General features: G+C 37.0%; 1 pseudogene; it reads left to right on the top strand.

The window, feature by feature from the left end:
• Positions 1-14,778, top strand: part of LOC106005974 — a 41,352-nt pseudogene extending 26,574 nt beyond the window's left edge.
• The last annotated feature ends 8,866 nt before the right edge of the window (positions 14,779-23,644 follow it).

The raw sequence follows: 23,644 nt of genomic DNA, 5'->3' as shown, positions 1-23,644 counted from the left end.
TAACACTGACAATTAGTGTTATTTATGGTTTTCTGTCATCTTTTCCCTAATATAATTTTTTTTAAGAGTAACTAAGTATTTTTCTCTTCCTAAGGTTCTAGGGAAGGTTAAATTTGACAAGTGAAAGAGCAAAAATATAAGAAAAGTGTGTGGTAGCACAAGGTGGAAACTCATGTACCTTGTCAACATTTTTTAAAGTTGATGATCTTCAGAGCTCCATTTTGGAAAGATCGTAGTCAAGCAAGATCAAAGTATAAACTGCCTATCATACCTGCCATCGTTATTTTATGAAAGGTGTCAGTGAGATGCTTAAAATCCATCCTATTTTTGAAAAGCATGCAAGATTAATTACTGGTCTAAATCCAAAGTGCATAATGAAGTTTGATATCCTATAGGAGATGAATACACGATTGATGTTTCTTTGTTTGGTTTGGTTTGCAACAAGAATACACACTTACACTTCCTTCCCACATGAAATGTACGCTCAAGGTTATATTGACACACATATGGTGTGATATCCCAGCCACTTCCCAAGCAAACTTGGACTATAAGTATATGAAATGCAAAAGTAAAAGCTTTAAAATTGCTTTCTGTCAAACATCACAGCATTTGTATACATCATTTTGTGGCATGTATGCCATTTATCAAATAGCTTCAATATAACAAGCAACGAAATGGAAAACTCACTTTCACGCCAAAGTGCTGTCATAATGTGGATTACTTGGAAAAGGGGGATGTGTCAGGGCTTCAGAAGGAGGTTTCTGCAGATATTATTCCTTGGGAACAATTCTGCTTGCCTTGGTATTCAGGAAAATCACTGAAGTCTATCCGTGTTCATTGTCATTTAAAGAAAGTGAGTGGAAGTTCTCAGACAGACTTAAAGTGCCTTTCATGCTCCTCCACATAATGAAAATCAGGAACTCAGAGTCCACCAACTCTTTCTGATTTATGCTTCTTCAATTTCCTGCCATACGTAAATACTTCTAACCATCAATTCTGAACGAAGCTGAGAGCCCAAAACCTCATGGAATGGTGACACATACATACTGCACCATCAATCTAGTGCTGTTTTCCTCAAATATCCTAACTTGACATTCAAATATCTACCTTGTCATTCAGGTTAGAGTTTGCCTTCTTTTCCCAACAATGGCTCCAAGTACGAACACCAATTAGGAGAGTTCAAAGAAACAAATTAGCCCATCACCGAATACCTGAACTGGAAGAGACCCTACGTATTACATAGCTCTTCCTCTTTTCACAGGATGGGATATTGAGAACCAAGGTGAGTTTTTGCCTTAATGCTTTTGATAATGTTGTCATCACTTTTGCCTGGAGTTCAGTCAATGTATGTTCTTCTTTATCTCTGTTTGCTTGAAGGGACGTTAGAAGAGATCTGCAGAATGTCTTTATTGTGTTTCATCAAATAAGACATATAGATAATCATAGGCATTTATTTTGCTTCAAAGAGAAAACTGCCTTAGTTTCAGAGAGAAAAATATCCTGATGAAAACAGTATTAGATTAGTCACGAATTACCCTGCCATCTTAAAAGGTAAAGTGGGCTTGGGTCTAAAGAAGAAGTCCTTTTACTATTAGAGTCTCTATTAATAAAATTCATCAAAATAACAATAAGTTTAAAAATTAAATATGATCATTCAGTAAGTTAAATTGGATGATCTTGCTTTTCTTGATCTTGCTTATATAACAAATTCATAAGATCCTTCAAAAATCTATAGACTTAAGAAATATTACTTAATATGACCAACATTCTTTATAAGGTTATAATAATTCATTTTTTCAATATGATTATATTCCCATGGAATTTTTAGTGAGATATTGCTTACATGAGATTTGGATGTGGCACATCTTGCCCCAAATCTAGTGTTGATGATATACAGTTATTCACTGTGTGTGAATTCATTGTGTATTCATTGTGGGAGAAAATATTTACCATTCATAGCTAAAATAAATGAAAATTTTAAAGTAAGTTCACTAAGCATTACTCTTGGAAATACAACCTTCATATGGAAGAAAATGTTCCAAGAGGGAAAACAAAAAACATAAATATAGCCATGGGTCAGTGTGTTAGTAAGAGAGAATAATACAGAGGTATGTCTTACTTTCATAACTTGTCAAGTTCACTTTCAAGTTAATGCCCAATAGGGAACCACGTATGTATTGAAGTATGAGATCTTTTTTTCCTGTATCTCTTTTTCAAAATCATATGAATTACCTACTTAGACACACACTGTAGGCTGGGCTTTAGGAAAACCAGCTAACAAAAGAATACTGATTCCAGAAAATCCATTGGTTTAAGCATGGATATGAAACAACTTGTTATTTATTTGTAATGATATGGTTAAACTTTCATTTTTCCTTTATAAAGTGATGGATAAAAGCATTGGCTCTATAATGTTCAGAATGAAATAATTCATTATTTTCCCAACAGTGTAGTTTGTTAATGATTAAATTGAGAGTGGATGATAATGTTGCTGGATGTTGCATAAGAAGGAAAACCCAGTTAGTCTATATATTTCTGTGATGTCTTTAACTCTTTGACCATACTTTCTTTCTCATACAGTAATTGTTCCTCTAATACAGTATCATAGCTCTTAGACCTGGAATGTTCCTCAAGAATCATCTCATCAAGCTCTCTGCCCTTCAGCAGAGAACTCAATTCAACAAATTGTTATTGAAAGCCTGCCACGTAAGTCACTGTCCCAGGTCCTGGGGCAGATTAAAAAAAACATGGTTCCTGGTCTTAAGAAATTAATATTCTTCTCAAGTAATAGATTAGGGAACTGATTCCCAGGCAAGAACTAAACTCTTTGCCCAAGGTCACAAAGCACAGGGATCTCCAAAAAACCTATCATCTTCAGTGTATTGCCTCTCAGAGTTGACAAATTATTGATAATGTGATGCAACTGTGGTAATAGGAGCGTAATTTGTTCCTTGCTTTATATTATACACACACATGCACACACACACAAGTAACATCACTTGAATTCAAAGGAAAGAGAAAGAGAGAAAACTGAAACATACAAATTAGGAGCTGAGATATAACCATAGATAGATTAATTTTTAAAAGACACTACCAAGCTCTCCTTGAGAGGAATAATTTTCCCAGAAAATATAAATGAGAAACGTAGAAAACTGAGATATAGCCATTAAAATGGAAAAAAAAAAAAAAAAAATGTGTCAAAAATTGCATCCACTCTCCTCCGCTTCCCCAAAAATGGGGCCAGGCTAATTTTTTCAAACTTTTAAGGAACCCATTCCACTGTAAGTTCTTCTCAAAGCCACATATCTTTATTACTCATGTGTGTATCTCCAATACCCAGTACAGTACCTGGTTTATAATAATGTGTAATGCAGGTATTAGTGGAAGAAAATAGAAATGACACTTACCATTGAAAATATTTCACAGAATAAAGAAAAGAATGGATGCGACCATATTTATTTTATCAAGTAAGCATAACTCTGATAGAAAAACCTAAGAGGATTACCAAGCAAAACTGTGGACATATAATCTTACAAATATAAAGTCTAAACTTCTCAACCAAACATTAGCAATTTAATCCCAGGGTAAATAAAAAGAAAAATGCTTCATGACAAAGTAGAGTTTATATTTTAAATGCAAAAGAAGTTCAGCTGTATGAATATAAATCAACTTACCATTTACTTAAAGAGTCATATGACCATATCAAGAGGTGTTTATATGTTTTAGGTAGAAGTTATTATCTATGTCTGACAAAAAGTTTTTTAAAAATAAAAAAATAAGATATTTTCTTAATATGACTTTGGAAAAATACGAAAACTCAAATCTAATGCCATCATTGAGATCAAGAGTGAAATAAATTAAGTTAAATAAAAAAAGACATTTTTCCTTTTTTCATTATCATTTTCTAATGTTCTGAAAGCATTCCACTCTTCCAAATTGAACAAAATAAACACTATAAATGTTGAAAATAAGAAAGTTGGGACGCCTGGGTGTCTCCAGTTTGTTAAGCATCTGCCTTCTGCTCAGGTCATGATCCCAGAGTCTTGGGATTGAGTCCCACATCTGGCTCCTGGCTCAGCAGAGAGCCTGCTTCTCCCTTTCACTCTGCCTGCTGCTCTTTCTGCTTGTACTTTCTCTCCCTCTGGAAAATGAATAAATACAATCTTTTTTAAAAAGAGAGAAAATAAGAAAATTATCATAATTTGCATATAACTTGATTATCTGACTGGGAAAACCGAGAGGATCAACTGAAAATGTGTATGAATTAAAAATAACTATTAGGGGTAGGGCGCCTGGGTGGCTCAGTGGGTTAAGCCGCTGCCTTCGGCACAGGTCATGATCTCGGGGTCCTGGGATCAAGTCCCGCATCGGGCTCTCTGCTCGGCAGGGAGCCTGCTTCCCTCTCTCTCTCTCTGCCTGCCTCTCCATCTACTTGTGATTTCTCTCTGTCAAATAAATAAATAAAATCTTAAAAAAAAATAAAATAAAATAAATAACTATTGGGGAGAGTGCTGGTCACAGAAATAAATTAGTGCCAATTGCTTTCATATATGTTAATAATCAACAATAGTTTAACAAATAGTGTATGCCATACTGAATAAAGTAATATAATCAAAATAATTCAACTCAAATTAGCATCAATCATGTAAAATACATTAGGACTGATTTTAATAAGAATTGTGAAGAATATGTGAGAAAAAAATCACAACATTCAACTGGAGAGTATAAAGAGTTGGGTAATGAAAATACCAATTTACTAAAAATAAAAAAGGAAAATATTTAAAACAAATGTGGCAGACAAGTTAAAAGATTTTCTACATACAAAAATTTTATATAGCAAAAGTAATATGGACTAATAAGGCAAACAAGTAATTTACAAAATGATAACTTCAAATGGTGAACAGAATTACGGAACTATTTTAAATCTTATTTGTAGTTAAGTAAGTATTAATAAAAATGGGCATTATTTAAGGTCAGTAAAATGATGATTCAAAAAAATGCTGCAGCCAAGTACTTGGGAGTTTGGGAATTGCATTCCTTTATAGCTGGAGATGTGTCTTGGTACAGCATTTTGTTAAATCTGTATTAAAGTTGAATATATGCATTTCTTTTAACTTAGGAATAAAACTTTGGGAATTTATCCTAAGGAAAATAATTTAACATGTGCACAAGATGTATACATAAAGATGCTTACTATGTCATTGCTTTTAAAAGAGAAAGCATCAATATAAACATTCATCAATAGGGGAATAGTTAAATCAATTATGTTATTTATGTATGCATATTTATAATTATTGTTGTGTGAGGATTCTATGAATCTGTTAAACAAAACCAAAGAAACAAACAAAAAGTAAAAACACAAGTTACAAAACCTTTGCAAAGAAACGATTTTCATATAGCTAGAACTCTTCCATGTTTAAGTTCTGGAAGCATATAGTCAGAAAATTCACAGTCAGATTAGGGGTCTTTATCCTCTTGTGTACACTCTCTTGTGTTTTCTAGTTTTTCTGCAGTGAGTACATTTGTTTTTGTTTTTTTTTTTAGAGTTTATGTCTTTTAAAATGGTTTTAGGTTCACAGCTAAATTGAGGGGAAGGTACAGGGATTTCCCATAGAACGCTCACCTGAGCACATGCATAGCCTCCCCCATTTTCCATATATACTTTTTTTAAAAATTAAATTAATTTATTTATTTTCAGAAAAACAGTATTCATTATTTTTTCACCACACCCAGTGCTCCATATATACTTTTAAACATGAAAAAAATAATAAAGGTTTAAAATGAAATATATTATTTGGGGTTAAAGAAGCTGGCCCCATATATTAAAATGTTTCCTTTATGAGCCATCTTTTCCTGATGGATAAATACATAGCTGAATTTGAAAATGAATCAGACAAGTAAAAAGAACCTTCTCTAGAGTGCTTAAGCCCACCTAAGTAACCATGGACAAACCAACCAAAGGAAGCCAGTGTTGAGCAAGGTCTGTCTTGAAAGCACACCATGTATGTTCTCTCACTTAAAAAGTCAGTCTTTTGGATAGAGTATAAACTGGTGCAATCGTTTTGAAAATCCATCAGTGACTATTAAAGCTAACTAAGCATATATCCTTTGATACAGCTGTTCCACTCCTTGGTTTACGTCCAAGAGAAACTGATGCTTATGTTAATCAAAAGACCTATACAAGATGATCATGGCCATTTCATTAGTAAGAGTTAAGAACTAGAAGTGACCCAATGTCCATGAAAAGAAAATTAAGATATAGTCCTACACAGCAACAAAAAGAGACTAGTATCAAAAGCAACAATGAATGATGAATCATAAAGACATAATTTTGAGTGAAAGAACCCAATCATGAAAACATCATTACCATCATATTATCCCATGAAATAACTTTTTATCCCATTTACATCAGTCCCATTTACATTTTATCCCATTTACATCAGCCCAGAAAAAGAAAAAAATAATCCACAGTAATAGAAATCAGAACAATAGTTAGCTTAGGGTGGAGTTATTTCCTTAGAAGAGGACAAGGGACCTTCCGGAGCGCTAGAAATATCTTGATCTCGATGGAGTTCAGATGGATGTATACATATGTAAAAGTTTACTGAGTTATACATAAAGATTTGTGAATTTAATTTATATAAAAGTGATACTTCAACAAAAAAGTTATTTTTAAAAATTTAACTAAAAATAAAAGCTAATCTTTCCAGAAAGTAAAAGCAGGTCAGCACACTGAGCAGAGGCTGTTTCAGGAGGAGAATTACATACTCAGCACATTTTTCAAGTGATGGGAAGATTATTCTATCATCTGAATACACTTAATTATTACAACTGGCCAGCAGTCATTTATAGAAATTGTTCATAAATATTTAAACATACTGCCTGGAAACATTTCTAAAGAGCTTTTAATATTTCTCAGTTGAGGTACATTGGTATGATTTTCCAAGATCATGCTTTTGACATTGAAGTAATTGAAAAATCCAGGGCAAACTGACTAATCCCAGTAACAAAGAAACCTATTGTTTTCTTGCCTTGTGTTTTATTTTATATTCATTTATTTTAGGCCCATCATATTCATTCTGCTCAATTGAATCTCTGAATACGGAATTCCTGCCTGACCCTTCCCAATTTGTCCACCATTCTGGTGTTGCCAAACTCCCTCCACCCAAAGCTGTTTGATGGTTTATCTATAAGAGAGCAACGATGGAGGAGAATTTGCCAAGGGCAAACTGTAAAAATGTCATGAGCAGTTCTCACAATTTTATGATTCTTTTTAAATTATTTCATCCTATCATTTCTATACTGAAATATTTTGATTTCCAGAGAGCATTTGGGTAGCAAGAATGCAAAGACTGTACTACAAAAGTGCACTGCATAGTTACAAAGGTATGCATCTTGCTTTCAGACACACAGTTTATTTATTCTCCAGCACTGGCCTAAGCTTCCCTGTAAGCCTGATTCCCATAAGAAATGGGAACAACTCAGACGTGCCAATTAATAAAGGTTCAGATTTTTACAATTCATCAGTTTCCTTCCAGTATAAATATTTGGTCCTTCAAAGTTGAGCCCTTTATCATATCTCTGAATATCCTAAATGGTATTTTTGGAAAGAATTATGTCTTTTCAGATAAGACAGCTGTACACGGTCTTCTTTTCTCTCAGTTCCATTGCCCTTTTCCAAGATGGTATTTGGGTATTTGGGGAATGAGTTGGGAGAGTTATCACCAGTAGGACTTCATGGTTGGAGAGAGCAGCAGTGCTTTCATTCCTGTAGGTCTTCTGCTTCCTCAGGTATCTTTCTAAGGAGATGTCCCTTGTCTGGTAGCCTGTGTGATGTATGACCTATTGCTATTTGCATATAAAGTAGGCAGGCTGATCTCCCTCAGCTGGGTGTAGGTTCAGCTGCATTCCCTGATGGTCTCAACCTCTCTTCTCTTCTAAGTGCTGTCACAAAGGCCTCTGAATACCTTCACATCCACCAGACAGCCCTTGGCCTAGGTGTTCTATATGACAGGCCCCTTGGTTCTCACCTGGGTAGGCCCTAAGGCAGAGACACTTGACTTCAGCTTGAACATCTGTCTTTGGGGATCTGTGAAAATTCCTGACTCTCAGATCAGGCCAAAGGATAGTGGTCCTCAAGAAACATGTGGAGGACTTGTCAAAACACAGGCAGCTGAGTCCCACTCTCAGAGTTCCTGATTCCGTAGCTCTGGAGTGGGGTCCAAGAATTTGCATCTCTAACACATTCCAAGGTGATGATGATAGTGCTGTCACCCTTTGAGGATCTCTAGCCATAGAAGAACCAACCCATAGGAAAGCTGAGACTTCAATACTTTTCATTTTACCTTGCTGTGGCTTGATATGGTTGATGATCATATGACATGATCATCTTCTGGACTCCTTGATGTGAACTTTTATTTTAAAAAACAACCCCCTGTTTTTGGTGTTTCCCTCACCTAACACACTGGTGTCTCTTTGGGTTGCTTACATTCCCCACTCCCACCCCCATCCTGTTTTTTTACAGCCTTTCATCCCTTCACAACCTTTGCAAACCAGAATAACTGGATTTGGCCTTCCCATTTCCTATTTGCAATATTCTCTTACCCTAGGCAATAAGCTAAATGGTGCAGCTGCCATAGAAGGCTGAGTACTTTCTTTACACTTTATGGAAGATCTGGTTCCAGAAATGGCCAAGATATTTAGAAAAGTGTGGCTTTCTGTCCCCTTCCTCTGCAACAGTTGGCAGTTGGATGTCTCAGGTTAGCTAGAGGGAAGATTTTGACCATGTAATTCCAAAGTACAGAGGTCATTAATATTTCACTAAATCAACCTTGTTACAGATAAACTTCATTGAGTACCCCATTCTAGTTCTTTCTTTGAGGGACTAGTGACCAAAGGGCTCAAATTACAGGGCATGTGACATGTTATAAAATAGAAAGAAAATCTATCCCTAGTGCTAAAATGGTTTTTAAATTACTCAATTAGACATTATGGAACCAAAAATCCCTATATACTGTAATCATTTTCAAATATTCACTTTCCTGCCAATAGCCACATTTTGCCAGGTTGTGGAGACAAAGCAAGTTGGCAAGGTGACGAGAAACCAGTAATTGGCAGTGTAGAATATCTTTCTGTTGCCAATTTCATGGGCAGGTGCCTGGGACTTGATAAGATGTGAGAGGGAAATTTGTTGCTATGATTCTGAACTTTATAGAAAGCCACTTCCTGCTATTTTAATGTTTATGACTTCAAATCTATGCTGCTAAAATTTTTTAGGTAGTTAAGTCATCTTGGTGAGTCTAGCACCATATTATACTTTCTAAATTTGGGGAAAGAAATAAGACATTCAAATAGGTGTAAGGTCCAGAAAACAAATCAGACTCCACAGTACTATATAGCCTCTTTTGAGCATTCCCTGTTACAGAGTTCACTAGAAATTAATTTAACTGATGTCTTGGCTTTGAATTTTGTTAATTTCTGGAACTTTTAATTTTCATTTTATTTCTTTTCAGTGTTCCAGAATTCATTGTTTATGCACCACACCCAGTTCTCTATGCAAAATGTGCCCTCCTTAATACCCACCATCAGGCTCACCTTCCTCCCCTCCAAAACCCCCCAGTTTGTTTCTCAGACTCCACAGTCTCTCATGGTTTGTCTTCCCCTCCAATTTCCCCCAACTCACTTCTCCTCTCCATCTCCCAATGTCCTCCATGTTGTTCCTTATGTTCCACAAATAAGTGAAACCATATGATAATTGACTCTCTCTGCTTGACTTATTGTACTCAGCATAACCTCTTCCAGTCCCATCTGTGTTGATACAAAAGTTGGGTATTCATCCTTTCTGATAGAGGCATAATACGCCATTGTATATATGGACCACATCTTTCTTATCCATTCGTCTGTTGAAGGGCATCTTGGTTCTTTCCACAGAACCAAGCAACTGTGGCCATTGCTGCTATGAACATTGGGGTACAGATGGCCCTTCTTTTCACTACATCTGTATCTTTGGGGTAAATACCCAGTAGTGCAATAAAAGGTCATAAGGAAGCTCTCTTTTTCATTTCTTAATGAATCTCCATACTGTTTTCCAAAGTGGCTGCATCAACTTGCATTCCCACCAACAGTGTAAGGGTTCTCTTTTCTCCACATCCTCTCCAACACTTGTTGTTTACTGTCTTGTTAATTTTGACCATTCTGACTGGCATAAGGTGGTATCTTAATGTGGTTTTGATTTGAATCTCCCTGACTGCTAAAGATGATGAACATTTTTTTCATATGTCTGTTAGCTATTTGTATGTCTTCATTGGAGACGTGTCTGTTCATGTCTTCTGCCCATTTTTTGACATGATTATCTGTATTTTTTTAATGTTGAGTTTGAGGAGATCTTTATACATCTTATATATCAGCCCTTTGTCTGTAGTGTCATTTGTGAATATCTTCTCCCATTCCATGGTTTGCCTCTTTGTTTCATTGACTGTTTCCTTTGCTGTATAGAAGCTTTTGATTTTGATGGAGTCCCAAAAGTTCATGTCCATTTTTGTTTCCTTTGCCTTTGGAGACATATCTTGAAAGAAGTTGCTGTGGCTGATGTTGTAGAGGTTACTGTCTATGTTCTCCTCTAGGATTTTGATAGATGTCTGCCTCACATTGAGGTCTTTTATCCATTTCGAGTTTATCTTTGGGTATGGTGTAAGAGAATGGTCAAGTTTCATTCTTCTACACATAGTTGTCCAGTTTTCCCAGCACCATTTATTGAAGAGACTGTCTTTTTTCCACTGTATGTTTTTTTCTTGCTTTTTCAAAGATTATTTGACCATAGAGTTGAGGGTCTATATCTGGGCTCTCTACTCTGTTCCACTGGTCTGTATCTGTTTTTGTGCCAGTACCATGTTGTCTTGGTGATCACAGCTTTGTAGTAAAGCTTAAAATGAGGCAACATTATGCCCCCAGTTTTGTTTTTCTTTTTCAACATTTCCTTAGCAATTTGGGGTCTCTTCTGGTTCCACAGAAATTTTAGTATTGTTTGTTCCAGATCTTTGAAAAATGCCAATGGAATTTTGATCAGGATGGCATTGAAAGTATAGATTGCTCTAGGCAGTATAGACATTTTAACAATCACTGTTGAATCATACCAAAGGGATGATGGTTGGGGTATTTGCTAAGTATATCAGCCAGAAATGGAGTATAATCATTGATCCCTTACATGTAGAAGAAAATTTTTGCTAAGCCTTTGCTGACTTTTGGTTTCATCATACAACTTCTAATTTTTATTAGTACAGACACAAAGGAAACGTTTGAATCCAGAAAAAGGCAAAGGCAGCATTGTTGGACATTATTTACTGGCCCCCATTTAGGGGTCTAACCCTGAACACCATCTCTGCTCAGTGAAATGCACCCCCTTCCTAGACCTCATAGGAGAACGGGCATCAGTTTTTCCTAAAATAGATCCTGGTTCTCTCATTTTATCTAGTTCGTTTTTATTGCACATTTTTATTGTTATTTTCTCATAAGGGAGGGTCTTTAATGTAAAGAGGTTATTGTGAAGTGAAGAAAACCATTTTCGGGGTAGGGGGGAATCTGCTTTGAGTAATGTTTGTCTTTTAATCAGCCTGATATAATGGAAATATACCAGACCAAAGATGAGAAAAATTGAGTTCATCTTCCATTTCAGGCACTAATATTATACATCATAGAGCAGATCTTTCCTCACTGGATTGCTTTTGTAAAATAGAAAGCTGGCCCAGAAGACATCTATTCTTCTTTCTTCTACTGTTTTAACAATATGAAGATTTGTATTAGGATGCTGTAGGAGTCCTTGGCCTGCTCACATTCCCTCTAAGCTACCTATTACCACCCAGTTTGCTTCAGTCCAGCAAAGAACCTATCAAGGTGCCCACAGCTGAAGCTCACTCTCTTTCTGTGTGTGGGGGGGGGGGGGGGGGGGGATGTAAGGGGTGGAATTACTGAAATGACTTCTAAGACTTATGCAGGGTCTGCCCCCCAGGGTGTTTATTAAAAACCCACATATTTGCCTCCAAAGAGTCCCCACAACTTTGGGGGAGAGACTACCTAAGGGAATGGAAGTATTTGGCTCTGGGGGTCTTATGGTAGAATGCCCAGACTGCTTCCCCTCTTGTAGCCAGGATTTTTATTGTCAAACAGTGTGTTATCTAGAAATCAGGCCAACTTACATTACTTTTTATAAGCTCTTCTAGCTCTGTTTCCCTATTTTTGTATTTATAGGGGATGGTTTCCGCCCCTCCGGGAAGCCCTTTTTCCCTACCACTAACTTATTACAGACTACAATTTTTAGAATTAATGTTGCATCATGAATCAATGCATCTCCAAGATGCATATCAAAGCCTGAAGGAAGATTAAAAGCCAATCAAGACAATGGCATAGAGATGTTTCTCAAGGTAGTGAATTTGTTAGGGGTCCTTAGCGCTCCAAGTCAGGAAGAGAAACCATGGTTTCTACACACAGAGATTCCCTTCTATAAACTCCCAGAAGTCCATTAGTGAACACCTAGTCATGATATATTAACCTGTCATCTATCACTGAGTTAAATCCCTAAAAGAAGACTGTTATGAAGTTTTAGTATATTTATAATTACCCTATCTTCACTGAATCTAATTGAATACTTCCACATAAAATGATAGGAAAGGAATTATATGTACAAAGCAGCTTTTTTTTTTTTAAAGATTTTACTTATTTATTTGACAGACAGAAATCACAAGTAGGCAGAGAGGCAGGCAAAGTGTGGGGGAGCAGGCTCCCCGCTGAGCGGAGAGCACGATATGGGGCTCGATCCCAGGACCCTGGGATCATGACCTGAGCTGAAGGCAGAGGCTTTAACCCACTGAGCCACCCAGGCGCCCCCAAAGCAGCTTTTAATTAAGAGGAAAAGCACCTATGTGTACTTGGCTCCTTGGTGTTATTTTAGTTTTCTCAATGTAGAGCATGGCATATCAGCTTTTAAATGGCTTCTGATTAATAAGTACTTGTTTCAAGGCTATAGAGACTGAAATAAGATAAATACATATTAACAGTGTGGGAACAAGAACAAAAGGAAATAAATGTCACTTGTAAGAGATTCCAAAAGCATGGAAATGCAGTTATTAAACCAGCATGGAGGACCATGGTCCTATTTTGTTGAAGTAATTAAATACTCTCCTCAAGTTTATGGCTCCTTGGATCATTTTAGGCAAATGAAAATTGGAGGGGAAATGTTAACCAGGGCCTAATAGATGGCAGCCAGCTTGACTTCTTGATATCAGTGGACATAGTAGCTGTGTTTCAAAGACCATTTTCTATGGAAAATGCATGGCCTATTGAATTTAGGGCTGAAGATGGAAGAGGGCTCAAATAAATGGTACCATAGCCAGTGTTTTCTATCAGTTGCCACACAATTACAGTATTGACAATAACAACAACACTAATAAGAGTGGAACCTTCTGAGCACTTAGTACAGGAGAGGCACTATTTCAGGCAGTTAATAAGTGTTAGCTCACTTGCATTTGACCATAACGACGTAGTGTAAGAAGAATTCTATCATCATACTGACCATTATATCACCCTCCTCTGACCCTCCAAACCAGAGGTGCTGTCTTACCCCCTGACACTCCATGAAGATGGCCTAGATTTACTCCCTTCTTACATGGCTCATGATAGGCATTTTCACTTCCATTTACTCATCTCTGGCCCTTTTACTAGGAGAAAACAAGCTGACTGAAATCAGAGACTATATCTTACTAGCCACTCTATCTTCACAGCGCCTAGATCACTGATTTCTTCTTCACGTATTTGTAGAATAGGAGATTTGCATAAATTAAGAAATATTGCTCTGCAGTCAGGTCTTCAGATACATATGGCTTTGCTGCATACTGGCCATGACCCACTACCTGATATAGCAAGGGCACATCTATGTCCCAAAAATGGGGTCATGGAACATTAGCTGTTCAGCTGTGGGGATGGCATCCCTTACAATTATTTTCATATTCTTGCTGAGTACACTGACTTACTGTAGACCAGGTGGACCTGACCTCTGCTCTGATCAAAAACATCACTCCTGGGGCACATGACTGGCTCCGTCAGTAAAGCATGCAACTCTTGATCCTGGGGTCCTGAGTTTGAGCCCTATGTTGGGTGCAACTTAAAAATAAAATGAGATTAAAAAAAAACAAACTTTAAAATTAAAAACAAACAAACAAACAAACATCATTCTGAAGACCCCAACAGTCACAGAGACTGGCATGGCCATTGCAAAGGTCTTTACAGGAGGTATTGGCTTATCCATCACAACTGTACACCTGAGGTCCAAACCAATGAAGTTACAAAAGTGAAGAAATATGAGCAGGGATTCATCACAGACTCTGAGTTCTCAGTCCTGAAAATCAAGTTCAGGATGTGTTTGAAGCCAAAGCCTGGCATGGCTTCAAACACCAACACAGGCTGGATGGGGAGTTGATATTTTCGAGGAGGAGGAGCATGGCTGGTTTTTGGAAGTGATCATGATGAAGATGAAATACTGGGTGGTAACCCCTGCAAGCATCACATTGAAGGAAGCAAAAAAATTCCGCAGTGCAACAAGAAGGGAAAGTTACCCATTGTAAATGAAGATGATGAAATAGTAGCCACCATTGCCCAGACAGACCTGAAGAAGAACCAGGGTTACCTAATGGCTTCCAAAGACGCCAAGAAGCAGCTGATAGTGGAACAGCTATTGATACTCATAAAGATGACAAGTATTGGCTGGACTTGCTAACCCAGGACCACTAGCATCCAGCACTCCTGCCAGGACATTGGTTGCAAGAGTTTGACCCAAGACCAAGCCATGATGAATTCTGTTTGAGAAGAGAACATCCTTAGCTCAAGTGGAAGGTGGTGTCCACACCCTCCATTTGTATAAGAGGCTTTTCTGAAAAAGGATACAGCATCATACCCCCTTGGTTTTTCAATAAACATTTTTTGGGGGGGGGGAGAAATACTATGTAGCTTTCTTTTTCTCTCAAAGAATATTCCAGAAATTGTTTGTGTGTTTTGTTTTGTTTTGTTTTGTTTTGTTTTGTGGGGGAAGGGACAGAAGGAGTGGGAGAGAGAAAAACTTAAGCAGGCTCTATACCCAGCATGGAGTCTGATACAGGGCTCAATCTCACAGTCCTGAAATCATGACCTGAGTCAAACCCAAGAGTTGGATTCTTAACTAATTAAGCAACTCAGGGGTCTGAGGAATGTGTTAAATATTCATAGCTTTTATTTAAAATGAAAAAATCTAGTTGTGGGGCGCCTGGGTGGCTCAGCAGGTTAAAGCCTCTGCCTTTGGCTCCTGGGGTTGAGCCCCACATCAGGCTCTCTGCTCCACGGGGAGTCTGCTTCCTCCTCTCTCTCTGCCTGCCTCTCTGCCTACTTGTGATTTCTGTCTGTCAAATAAATAAATAAAATCTTTTTAAAAAATAAATAAATAAAAGATCTAGTTGCAAAACAATATTCAAATTGGACCTCAATTTATAAAACTGCTATTATATAAAGACACATAGATTAAAATACATAAAAATATTAAAAGTGAGCATCTGTGGACAGGAAGAGGATGGATAATTTTTATTGTGTTTCTATTTTCTAAAACAAAGTCTTTATAAGACTATAACAAATGTTGGTTTAAAGAATTAACTTGCTTTAATATAATTATGATTTTGTCAAATTACTTTTGCTGAATTTTTAATAGCATGGAGAATAAACCGAATGGGGAAAAAGAAAAAAAAAACAACTCACATCCCATAAGTGCTTCATAGAAATTTCTAAGGCAGGATTTTAGCTGTCCATTGGAAAAACCCCAGTTTTATTGACTAAAAGCTGAGTAAGGTACTACCAGGCCTTCTCCCATTTCTGTTTTCCACATTGGATTTTTATTTGCTCCCAAGACTAAGATGTGGAAACATGAGAACTCTCTGGTAGTCCACATATAGAATCTTGCTGAAAGATATCAGGTGAGGGGCAAGACAAGAAAAGAAATATTTCTTGGACACCTATACTTTCCTAAGGCACTCTGTGAAATTTTGGCAGCATGACTTTGGGATGACCCTAAATAACATTTCTTTGAACACCTTGGAGTAGTCAGGAGGCTTTAAAACCATACTTGTCAAGGTTCTTATTGATCAAAGCCTTTCCTCCCCTTCAAAGCTATGTGGCTGCTATGAAGAAAATGTTTCCAACAGACTTGAGCTAAATCTACACAGAAATATGTGAGGGTCAGCTAATGCCAACTTAGCAAATTCTACAGCAGGTTTTAAATCTGTGGAAATTAGAAGAGGTTTCTTGTTGCTACAGTTAAGTAAAACTTTTTTCTCTGCTTTTTGGTTGCAGTAGTAATTCTGTGCTTACTTATTCCATATAAGGTCTCAACTTGTCACATAACAATGGATAAGACAACAAATAAGGGAGAAATCTAATCTGAAAAGTGGAACAGTTTGCCATAAAACACTTTTCTATTTGATAAAACTAGCCAGATAAACATTACCTGGATTAAGTCACCTTCTACAGACACTTGGAAAATCCAACTTTCCCAGATTGGACCCTTTGTCATTCCCAATCTCCTGATGAAGTTTTATTTACTGTTTATATTACTCAATGAAATTCCTGCAATTTTACTTATTTATTCTACTTGATCATATATTGTTAAACTCCCTTTTTCAGTGGAATTGAGGACCAGAAAGCACTTTAGTATTTTTTCCTCTTCAACATGCATACACTTAAACGTTAGAACACAGAGCATCTACAAGTAACTTGCCAACACGAAAAGAATGAAGGAAATGCACACAGAATTTCTAAAATTCCCTTTTTACTTCTGTTACACAAACAATGGATGCTCACTGTAGAAAGAGTTGAACACACAGAAGCAAAACTGAATATAGTTACAACTCATATTGCCACCATTCTGAAATAACCACCGTTAACATTTGGTATATACCCTTTTAGATTTTTCCTCCATTTTGTAGATAGATAGAAAGATAGATGTATTTATGCAAACATATGATTGTATTTTATAGTATCATAATCTGTTTTCTATTTCGTTGCAACATAAAAAATCTGCCTACATTGCAAATGTAATTCCACATTTAAATCTTTAATGTCTGTTTATATTCTATTATTTGATAGTATCACAACTAAACAATCCTTATTTTTAGAGACTAAAGAGATTTCTTAATGATTTTTTATTATAAATATTATTATAAAGAATATCTTTTTCAGTAATCATTTCCTTAGGTTACATTTTTATGAATATAATTTCTTGCTCAAAAGGTATGCACATTTTAAAGGTTTTGTGATTTATTGACAGATTGACATCCAAACAAATGGTGCCATTTATGAGAGCACTATTGCTACAAATCTTTTGCAATACCTAGTATTATCACTCTTAACTTTTAAATATCAGGTCATAAAAATAACAACTATTTTGAATTTCTTTAATTATTACAGAAACTAAAATTTTTTCATGTTAATCATTGAAGTGTGCTAATTCTTTGTGAACTGTCTTATGGGTATTTTTTAATTATGGAAAATTTTTCATATTTATTTTTAAGAAGTAATTATATATTTAGGGTATTAATATCTTTCTTTGCCATTCCTGAAGACAGTACTTCCCCCAGTATTCATGTGTTGAATTTTATTCATGTTTTTAAATACCATTTTTTAAAATTCTTAAATACCTAAACTAACTTGGAAAAGTTGTCAAAATAAAATTATCCATAGAAGTATTAGGCTGGATCCTACCAAAGTTTAAGTTGGCCTTTTTCCCTCAAGCTGTATAAAATCTAATCCCACTCTGAAAGAGTTGTATCTGGTCCTTTCGTTGGCAACTTAAAAAAATATAACAAGCTTTGATAACTAATATTTGACACTGTATCTCAGGGTCTGTTATCAGTAAGATAAGACAATTAACCAAGAATATTTTTGTCTCATATTTCTTCAAAAAAAATCAGTTTTGATGAATCTAGCTTACATGTGGGTAATTATATTAACAATTGCAAATCCAGTTCCTAGTGCAAAACCATGATGGATTCCAACAAGACATTGGTTTGCAGGTACCTGATTCATCACAATGGCTCAGAATCATGTCTACTTTCTGTCAGAGCCATAAGTTCTTGATTATAGGCATGAACGAAGTTGAATTTACACATGACAACTTCTAACATTCTTCGATTCTGGATGAATTTAGTGATTAATGCCATTTGGCCAGGATAGTGACACACTCACTGCGTGGTCCCGCCACTCACACATGCTGCAGTATTGTGTCACATGCAATAGTTTTCTCTCCTAGGACATTACATGGTACATACAAGAGCTGGGATCGCTGGTGCTTTTAAAAATGGTGTTCAGGTGTGCCTGGGTGGCTCAGTGGGTTAAGGCCACTGCCTTCGGCTTGGGTCATGATCCCAGGGTCCTGGGATCGAGCCGCGCATCAGCCTCTCTGCTTGGCAGGGAGCCTGCATCCCTTCCTCTCTCTCTGCCTGCCTCTCTGCCTACTTGTGATCTCTGTCAAATAAATAAATAAAGTCTTAAAAAATCAAATCAAATAAAAAATAAAAATGGTATTCATAAAAATATATCTTTTGGCAGCTCTTCTGTGATGACCGTCAGCACAAAGAAAAACAAGGCCAATGGTGCATGTGTTTATTCCAATGGGAATTTCCTATGTGTTATATTTTGTGGGGACAAAAAGCATAGAACCTTTAAAAATCCACTGAAAGCTCTGGAGTCTCACTATTGTTTGTTTGTTTTTTTCTTCTTTTTAAGATATTTATTTTACTTATTTATTTTGCAATAGAGAGAGGGAGAGAGAGAGAGCACACAAGCACAAGTGGGGGAAGGGGCAGAGCGAGAAGCAGACTCCTGTAAAACAGGGAGCCCAGTGTGAAATTTGATACCAGGACCCTGGGATCATGACCTAGCCAAAGGCAGACACTTAATTGACTGAGCCACCCAGGAGCCCTATGGAGTCTCACTATTAAAATGTACACATATACATAGAGAAAACAGTTTGCACATAATATGTGGAGGTACAGACTTCCATCTGATGCCCACCTGTAAATGCATCAGAAAATTATACTCTTGGGGTGCCTGGGTGGCTCAGTGGGTTAAAGCCTCTGCCTTTGGCTTGGGTCATGATGTCAGGGTCCCTGGGATCAAGCCCCACATCGGGCTCTCTGTTCAACAGGGAGCCTGCTCCCTCCTCTCTCTCTCTTTGCCTGCCTCTCTGCCTACTTGTGATCTCTGTCTGTCAAACAAATAAATAAAATCTTTTTAAAAAATTCTACTAGATAATGATAGGACTGCTAATACCTACTTGAGGGTCTGATAAATAGTAAGAAAGGATCAAGGCACAAGGTGACCTCCAGTCTGATTCTGAATTTTACATGGTGATACGAAATACATCACTCATGACTTTGCCAACAAATGCCCTCCCATGTCAAAAAACTTTTGAAGACCAGAATGGACAGCTGGTCCAATTATGTTGTTCCAGCAGAGTTGACCAAGCACTTTGTGAATGCACCAGTGTGTAATAAACAGCCTACTCTGTCTAAGATTATTTATCATTTCCATCACCCAGAGAGAAGCCAGTCTTCCTCCTGATGAAAATGATAAGTGTTTGCTCACACAGACTGCATTATTCTTCATGAAGCATTGACCTGGTCAGTGAGAAAACTGATGTGTTCTCTTTCTGGATCACACACAATCACCTCCCTCTCTGTCCATTTACTCGCTTTCACTCTTGCTTTAGTTCTTAGCACTGAACTATAACATACAGGATACACCCTGATGATAGCCGAACTATAAAAGATAGCTTCAAATTCATATTGCATTTGCTGACTATTTCACTGAGATCCAGGAAAGGTGATAAAATGTTAAGAAAAAAAACACTATGGATAGAGAATTGTAAAAAAACATTACCCTAACCAGGTTGTAGAAAGAAGTGGTGTCCCAAACTACCGGGAACTTTCCAATAGAAAGGGGTTAGGACTGCAACATATGAAAATTGGGGGTTAGGACTGCAACATATGAATTTTGGAGGGATACAATTCAACTATATGTTCTTATGAATATAATATACTACTGTTTACATAGACACACACACACACACACACACACACACAATCTGTCTTCATTAAGGTGCAGTTTATGATAAAGAAGATCCCAAATGCCACTGACTTGCTGGCTCACTACCTGGTCCACACCATCAGTCATCAAGTTCTTTGGGAATGTCTTGAAACTATGGAATGACTCTGTGAAGAAGCAACTTCCTTAGACATAAGAGGGTTTGAGACAAAAATAAAACATGTCCTGACACACTGTTTCTCCTTTGGTCCCATGATTACAGTGTGTTTGGGGAGTCTCACGTGGGTTTGGCCCCCTTTTATATTCCTCTGGAGCCAAAAGTCTGTCTGAATGAATCATCAGTTAAGATATTCTGCCAATCAGCAGCCTCAGCTCTAAATGGACTCCCAAACCCTCCTAGACAGAGGAACCCTGGTTTTCTCCTCTACACATGTCTGAATGGGTGTAGGCAGCTTAAGGAGATTAAAGAGGCAGAAAGGTCTCTTAGTAAGAAAGGAGATGTCAGAGTCTGAGTCAGAAAAATGTGCATTCAAACCCTGACTACAGTATTTCCTCATTGTGTGACTTTGGACAAGCTAACCAATCACCTGGAAATAGAGTTTGTGTGCTCCTAAAAGGGCTTGGAAATACCTCTTCACAAGGCCATCTCAGTATCAAAAGCGGTAACAGATGTGAAAATACATAGCAATTGGCTACTAGCACATGGCCAACCCATGTGGGTTTCCCTTCCTGGTCCACGGAGCCCGTGATAACAGATTCTAAGTTAGAAGAGTTTTAAAAAACCCAGTGATCTTTGGGGCCTTGGGCCTTGAGGATGTTGTGCCACAACTCTGGCTTTAATAAGATATAGCTTAAATTATAACATTAAGTATTTATTACATAGCAGTCCAGATGATTTGTAGCTAGAAAGTTTAAAAAAACATTCATTTTTTCACCTTTGCTTCCCTCTCTTCAAATCTAGCTCTTCAGTTTGTTTTCTGAATTCGTGAAGAAATCTCTCATTACCTTTCCTCACCTGTCACTGAGTAAGAAAGTACTCTACCTGAAATATTGATTAGGAGATTTTACTTTTATCTCATTTTTTTACTAGGTAGTCCCTTAGAGGTGAGATCTGTAGGACACAAAACTCTTCCCTACCCAAAACCAGGTCCCTTAATCAATACACGGGATGATTAAAATTCCTAATATTTAAAACCATCCATTAAGTTTAAGGAACTTTAAAATATGGAACAGATGCTATATTAGCTAGTTGTTTTCTTGACATCCGAGCATTTGTTGATACAGTGGACCACTCCTTCCCTGACATCACTTCTAGGATATCACTGTCCTGTTTTCTCTAGCTCGTGCTCACCTACCACTATAGTCTCCCCTCTCTTCCTGATCTCTAAATATAGGGTGCCCAGGGCTCAGCTCTGCTCCCATTCTATTCTCCAGGCACTCCTCCGAAGCAAACTCATCCCATCTTATCCCATATCTCCAGTGTGGCCTATTCTCAGAACTCCTGATTTAAGTCTAGCTGCCTTACTTGACATCATTTTTTTGCTACATGGGATAAGTAAATGTCTTTATTAGCTAAACATTCAACAGTAAGTTCTTTAGTTACATGCAGCAAAATACAGCTAACTTAAAGAAGACTACCTGCATTGTCCTATAAAGGAGAAAACCCTGAGACCATGAGGCCTGGGGAAGGAGAATCCTTTGGCTAGTGTGAGGGTGAGTGGATGGCATTGGAAAAAGAAATGTTAATGACAAACAAGCAGAATTTTAGAATTATATGGTCATGATTTATAGGGGTATATACAGTGCCTAAAATACTTTCACGTCCATTAACTAATTCAGTGAAGTCTTGTTATCCTTCATCTTTTACTTAACATAGCATCCAGTATCCCCAACCAAGTATCTCCGATATATTTCATTTCCACATTGATGAACTGCCAGAAAAGACAATACAGCATAATGATTAATAGAGAAGTCTAGTTGGTAGGAGGATGAGAAAGTATCCATCTAGGTCTCAGTTTCCACATCTATAAAATAAGACTATTAAATTAATGCTTTATTTGTTTTTTAAGACTAGAGTCGACATATAATTCTGTATGGTTACGCATAAAATGTTTCATTTAATCAACATTCTGGAAGATGATAATCCCGATATACCCTTATCAATGTAGTAAGATATTAGTCAGTGTAATTTAGAGGCAATACAGGTTTTTAAGTACCTTCAGAATTAAATACAAAAATGAATCTACACTGATTTCACTGTGTTGACCATATTTTATTATATTGATGCAAATCTGTCATATGATATCACTTATGTGGTACTCAGTGATTTTCAGTTGATAGAAAATGTGCTCCATTTCAGAATAGTACATAATGCAGTTTATATAAACAATACAAAATTATTTGATGTAGCCACTCTTTGACCTTGTGTAGGGCCCCCTGAAAGTCCAATTTCTAGATATGTCTACCACCTACCCGGCTGCTATTTTCATTCTTCTGACCTTGAACTGTTTTGCAGAATAAGAGGCTGTTTAGAAACAGATGTAGTTTCATTTCACAGTAAATATGTTAAGGTGCAAATAATGCATCTAACTCATTTTCCTCAAAATCAATCCATTTCTTCATCTTTCGTATTCTGACATATTCCTTCCTGAAAAGTTGAATTACTTGTTTCCTAAAAATACAGAGCCCAAGAGAGATGGCACATACATTGCCTGTCTAAACGTTTACAATCTCACACCTGCAAACACTCAGGCAGCAACAAAAGGAAAATACAGGTGCTCAGTTTTTGATGCTCATACTTTCTGCTCTCTCGGGAGAGATGGGAAAATACTCTTCCTTCCAGTGAGCCCCGAACATGTGTCTTTCATGCTCTTTCTGCCAAGATTAACTCTACTAGTCCCCATGTTCTCTCCTGGGAAAACTCTCATCTTAATGAAGAGTACAGTACAGAGGAATGGCATGACCTCACAGGTCATGGTTTACAGAACATGCGTATGAATAAACTGCCTTTTTGAGATAAAGGTATTGATATATATTTTTTTAAATAATTTAACTTCCAAACTTACTCTGAATATTGTGATCAAAAAAAGCTCTTCGTGCATTCTCTGCCTAGATTGGGATTGTAAAAAAATGACAATAAAATAAAAATAGCAACTATGTTAAGAACTGCTTGAAGCAAGAATATTTCCATTCAAGTTTTGCAAGACGTAATTTGTATTGGAATAGAAATAATTTAACACCACTACAACCAAGTGGAGAAAGAAAAGCGCTTTTATGATAGTTCTTTATTATATTTTTAACCACCTTTTTTTTTTTAAAGATTTTATTTATTTGACAGAGAGAGAGAAATCACAAATAGGCAGAGAGAGAGAGGGGAGGAAGCAGGCTCCCTGCGGAGCAGAAAGCCAGATGTGGGGCTGGATCCCAGGACCCCGGGATCATGACCTGAGCCGAAGGCAGAGGCTTTAACCCACTGAGCCACCCAGGGGCCCCTAACCATCTTTTTATTAGAAAATAGTTTCCCAAACAATGATCT

Source organism: Mustela putorius, unplaced genomic scaffold (genome assembly GCF_011764305.1).
Source record: "Mustela putorius furo isolate JIRA1106 unplaced genomic scaffold, ASM1176430v1.1 tig00003834_pilon_pilon_pilon, whole genome shotgun sequence".
In the NCBI taxonomy this organism is placed as follows: Eukaryota; Metazoa; Chordata; class Mammalia; order Carnivora; family Mustelidae; genus Mustela; species Mustela putorius.
This window is presented reverse-complemented; position numbering and strand designations above follow the sequence as displayed.